Genomic DNA, 6000 nt, shown 5'->3' on the forward strand with positions numbered 1-6000 from the left:
TACTGTGAGAAGACTGAGGAATGCAAGAAACCTGAATAAAGGGGCTCCTCTGCCTCCAAGCTGATCAAAATCAACAGACGTACTCAGATAAGCACCAGGGGACAAAAGTGCATGCACAAAGGACAGAAGTTCAATCATGAGGAAGACCACGACCTTCAGCTTTAGAGACCATCAAAGACCCCCGTGCAACCACCACATGCTCAGAAGGGTGGGGATCTAATTACCATGTGAGGCGAGGAGAGGTGGGGCCAGGGGTTGAATATGCATGGAAAGGTCAAGCAATGCCATGTATATGGAACACCTTTGTGAATAAAGATGTGGCTCAGAGCAGGGCTCAGGGCATAAGTTTTCACAAGAGCTATCATGCTCTTGCTGTGTACTGACAATACATACCTACTTCATAACTGCATCAGGGTGTGGAGTCTTTTTATTCTGTGGATCGCTTCACCAGCACTGGGAGAGATGCAAGCTACGGGCCCCTGGGTCTGGTGGGGATCCCAGAGAGGGGGAGCTGGGTCACAGTGAGCACAGGGAGGGCTGGCAGGGACAGGGGGGAGCCAAGGTGAGAGTCAGCCTCAGCCTGGTGGAGCTCAGCAGGTCTGGTGTCGGGGTGAGCAGGGCAGAGATGCACGAAGCTGTTACATGGTTTTCTGGGGTCCCAGGATGAGGGAAGAGACGAGACAGTTGACTCCATGCATCAGAAGGCTTGATTTATTATGATATGATATATAAGATATAAAAACTATACTAAAAGAATAAAGCTAGAGATTTCACTACCAAGGCTATCCTAAGAATAGAAAAGAATGTGTAAACTGAAGTCTTCTCAGCCCGAAACATTGGACAGGTGCCCCGTGATAGGCTCTCAACTGGAAACAGTCCGACGGGGCCAATCAGAGATTTTCCCGTGGCATTCCACACCAGCAGATAAGAATTGTTTACAGTTTGTTCCTGAGGCTTCTCAGCTCTCAGGAGAGGAAAATTCCTAAGTAAAGGATTTTTCATAAACTATGTCGGTGACACGGAGCAGTGCTTGCTCCCTGTGCCAGGGCAGCCCTGGGGGCCCTGACTGTCACAGTCCCTGGCTAGATGGTGACAGTGGGGGGTGACAGTCCCCCTGTTCCGGGGCTCCGCAGAATCCCAGCTACCCGTGGAGGCACAGCACGGAACAAAAGGACAGCAGCAGCAGCAGCACGGGCCTGGGGGCACTGGGTTACTTTATTTGATGTTAAACTCCCCCAGTCTCGGGGACCCAGGCGCTGAACTGGGCGCAAACAACAGCTTATAAAGGGGAGCAGGTCTCGGGAGGATACAGTGTTCAACTAATCAGGAGAACTGGAGGGGGAACACAAGGTAGGGAATACAATGTATAAACCAGTGAAGGATTTCGAGGGAGGAAAACTGCGTGGGACAGGAGGGGTTAACAACTGGATGTGGAGGGGAAGGGGTTTGAAACCTGGCAGCGAAGTAGCTAAGTAGCAACAGGTAAACCGACACCTGGTTCAATTGAATGGCAAAGGCAGGTCTCTGTCACTCTGAAACAGGGAGAAAAAAACCAAAAGGACCTCCAAACCAAACAATAAACCTGCCAAATAAAAACACACTACAACACCTGTCCCAACCAGGCTGGGCAAATGGGCAAAGTCCCAAAGCAGCCCCGTGCCATGGACATATTTTAGGAAAAATCCTTTTACCAGGATCTTTTCTCCTGAGAGGCCTCAGAAACAAAATGTAAACACTAATTATCTGCTGTGGAATGCAACAGGTGCATTTTTGACTGGTCTCATGTGGCTGTTTCTAACTAATGGCCAATCCCAGTCCAGCTGTCTCGGACTCTCTGGTCAGTCACAAGATGTTATTATCATTCCATTCTTTCCTATTCTTTTCTAGCCTTCTGATGAAATCCTTTCTTCTGTTCTTTAGTGTAGTTTTAATATATCATTTTCTTTTAATATAATAGATATCATAAAATAATAAATCAGCCTTCTGCAACATGGAGTCAAGATTCTTGTCTCTTCCCTCATCCTGGGACCTGTGTGAACACCACCACAGCCCCACCTTCAGTTCAGCAGCCTCTTCCCACAGCCTTGTTTGCAGGCTCATTTTGAGGGGCAAAAATGCAAGAAGTGAGATTTCCATGTGTGCCCAAAGGAGGTGCAGTTTGGGAAAGTGTTGAAATAGACATTTTTGGAATTTACTTGAGTTAGCAATATGAATCAACCATTTAAAGTTTAGCCTGTAGAACTATGTGTTGAATTTTAACCCTTTTACTTAAGAAACCTCTGCCATGGTACAAAGGGCATAGGAAAATGCAAATTTCTGAAGCTTCTTGCATAAAGAACAATACCAGAGGAGACCAAGGGATGCAAAGAACCCAGATAAAGGGACTCCTTTGTCTCCAAGCTGATCAAGGCTGACAGACACACTCAGATAAGCACCAAGGGACCAAGAGCGCACGTGCAAAGGAGAAAAGTTCAGCCATGAGGAAGACCATGGCCTTCAGCCTCAGAGACCGCCGAGAGACCCCCATGTGACCACCACAGCAAACAAGGCATGCCCAGAAGGGCGTGGATATAATTACCATGCAAGGCAAGGACAGGCGGGGCCAGGGGTTGAATATACATGAAAAAGTTGTACAATGTATTGCATATGGAACACCTTTGTGAATAAAGATGTGGGTCAGACTGAGGCTCGGCACACAAGTTTTTCACGAGAGCTCTCACTTGTGCCAGGCACTGACATACATACCCACTTCATAACTATCTCTGCTTGTGGAGTTTATTTATTCCGCGTATCGCTTCAGTGTGGGCACTGGGTGAGGAATGAGGAGAGCTCTGTGTGCCTTTTTTCACACATGTCCTGGTTTGAGAGGAAGTGAGTTTTTTGGGATGCTGTGGTCAAACCAATCAGTGCTCAGATTTGAATATTGGCACCTGGTGCGGCCACTGAGGACATGGAAATACCTCTGAGAACACAGGGGGTTAAAAGCTGAGCACTTCCAGGGGAAGCTCCCTTGGGGGAGATCAGAGCTCCCTTGGGTTCCCTCAGTGAAGGAGAGATCAGAGCTCCCTTGGGTTCCCTCAGTGAAGGAGAGATCAGAGCTCCCTTGGGTTCCCTCAGTGAAGGAGAGATCAGAGCTCCCTTGGGTTCCTCAGTGAAGGAGAGATCAGAGCTCCCTTGGTTCCTCAGTGGAGAGATCAAGCTCCCTTGGGATCCTCAGTGAAGGAGAGATCAGAGCTCCCTTGGGATCCCTCAGTGAAGGAGATCAGAGCCTTCCCTCATAGGGATGCTCCCGTCAGTGAAGGAGAGATCAGAGCTCTCTTGGGTTCCTCAGTGAAGGAGAGATCAGAGCTCCCTGCCCGGCTCCGAGCTGGGCGGGGAGGCCACAAGGCCTGAGTGAGGTAGGCCGGGCCTGGGACAGAGAAGGGAGGGGAAGGGCCCTGCAGGATGGAAGGGTGGAGGAGCACTGAGAGGCTTCGGGCAGCCCCCCAGGAGAGAGAGAGAGAGAGAGAGAGAGAGAGAGAGAGAGAGAAAGAGCTGGTGTCTGTGCCTGTGCCACCTTGAGATTTGATAGCACAGGCGGAATGAAGGAGAAAGGGAGGGTGCTGTGATGAGGTGCCCAGCTGGGCAGCCATGGGAGTTCTGGACAGGCAGAGCCTGAGACTTTTAACCCTTTTCTTGGATGCTGGAAACCTTACAAATGCTGTTTCCTCCTAGAGTTGAATGAGAAGAGAGACAGAGATAGATAAGAGGAAATGGGCCACAAGAGAAGTTGAGAAGAATCTTAGGTGGGAGGAGGTGATGGAGTGGCCTTTGGCTGGACTTTTCTTGTATGGCCATGGACAGAACCATTTTTCCTGTGACACAGAGACTGCATTTAGGGGGAGGCAATGGCTTGGAGCCAAGAGAGTGCAGTGATGTGATGTGATCTGGAGTGTGTGAACAGAGACGAGGGGTGAGGAGGGTGGTGGTGGTGCCCTCCCTCTTCAGGGAAGAAGAAGATCTCTGTTCTCTCGAGACCCCTCGGCCCCAGGGGATGAATTGGGGGGGACAGGTGTCCCAAAAGTGAGAGACTGTGCTCTTTTTGGAACTGGGCAAAGCACCCTTAAAAGGAAAACCCTAGAAGCAGCTCTGGTCCATGTGCAGTGGTGAGAGCACTGGACATGGAAGGAAGATGTCCCAATGGCAAAATGATCTCCAGGCAGTGCCACGTGTGACATGGAAACACAAAAGGTTTCAACTGTGTTTCCTGGGGTAACCTATAGTACAAGAGGGACTCCTCTCTCCTTGATGAACTGAGAATTGATAATCTGAAGGGTGGTGCTGGACTGAGACTGGGTGATCTGAGGGATGAATGCATTGGAAATTTGGTGGAGGGGAGGAGAAATGTTTTTGGAAGGTTTTCATCCTGAGTTCTGTGTGTTTCTCTTTATATATAGTTGTAGGTTAATAAAGTTTTTCCCCTTTATTCCTAAGCTGGAGCCTGCTTTGCTCTATTTCTGATCACATCTCACAGCAGACACCAGGGAGGAAGCATTTTCATAGGGGCACTGGCATTGCGCCAGGCTCAAACCATGACAACACAACAGCAACTGGCTCAGATTGCAGCTTCCTCCCACTCTTATCTCCCCAATACCAGCAACCACAGGCTGAGAACTGAAATAGTAAGTCCACTCTAGTTAATAGCTGTTCCTTAAATTTAGCCATTCCTGGCTAATTTAGCAGAGCTTTTCCTTTTCCTGCTTTCTTTCTACTTGATCAGGAAAAAACCCTCAGTGGTAAAGTAGTGCTAAACCAGATTTGTTTCCACACTGGAAAAAGTTGTTTCATGCTGTGTCCAATTTCAGTTTGTTATTTAGCACCTTCAAGTGGTTTTCACTGTCCCATTGCCTTCAGTGGGGTTGGGTTGTTCTGGGTTTTAACAAGCACTGTCAACCTGGAAAATTGATGGAATCTGGTGATCAAATGAAATTGATGAAAGATTGTGCTTATGGTACAATCAGACACCTCTGATTTGGCCAAAAGTAATCAAGTATTTCTCAAATGTCTGCCAGACTAACATTCTGTTAATGCTTGCCTTATTGTTACCAGAGAAAATACTCTTCTCTTGTGTCGCCCTGATTTTGTAAAACTTTGTTAAGCCTTCTGATGTTTACATTCTTTCAACAAACTTTCTCACACACAATTCTGTAAATAACCTATGTTTTGCATTCTTTCCTGGAGGTGGAGAGAATTGATGGACCCTTGGTCTGTCCAGTGGCATTGGAGAGGTGGCACTGTCACCCTCCAATCCACTGTCACCTTTGGAAAACTATAAATGTTGGAGTCAGAAAATAAAGCTTTTTTTTTTTTTTTGTTCCCCTCGAGAGCAGCAGTGTCTGTGTCATCATTTCGTGCCGTATCACAACACTCTTGTAAATAAGGCACCTCCTGCCTCTGTTTTCCCTCCATGGTTGAGCCAGAAGTGATAAGAGAGCACAAGCTGTACATTTTCCTCCATTCATCTCAACAGAAATGCCAGACTCTGTGGTTTTTAAACATGCCATATTGTCTTCCTAGGCCCTGCTCTTTATTTTTCTGTGAGGCTGGAGCTCTATGAAATTGAAGTTTATGGAGGTGCACAGGTTGCCTTGGGAAATTCAGATCAGTGCTGAGGGGAACAAGGCATGGCTGAAGGGATGCTGCACTGATGACTCTGAGATTCATGACTGATCTTGTTTTCATAGCACTGGTTCTTCCTGCAGATGATATGAAGCTTCTTGGAAGCTAAATGTGGGGTTTTTTAGCCCGTGGGACTTTTTGCTAAGACAAATCAAATGTAGTAAATGTAGTCTGGGAAGCCTCAGCAGGGTTTGCAGTAGCATTGTTTGCCACTGGACAGCTTTGCACCATTGTAACAATTACAATTATTTTTCTTCTCTTTTAAAATCCCCTTCATGCCTGTGGTTTGCATGCCAGCTTAGAGGAAGAAAAAACAACAAAAGACTGACAGAACAATAATAA

This window comes from Serinus canaria, chromosome 20 (assembly GCF_022539315.1).
Source record: "Serinus canaria isolate serCan28SL12 chromosome 20, serCan2020, whole genome shotgun sequence".
Lineage (NCBI taxonomy): Eukaryota > Metazoa > Chordata > Aves > Passeriformes > Fringillidae > Serinus > Serinus canaria.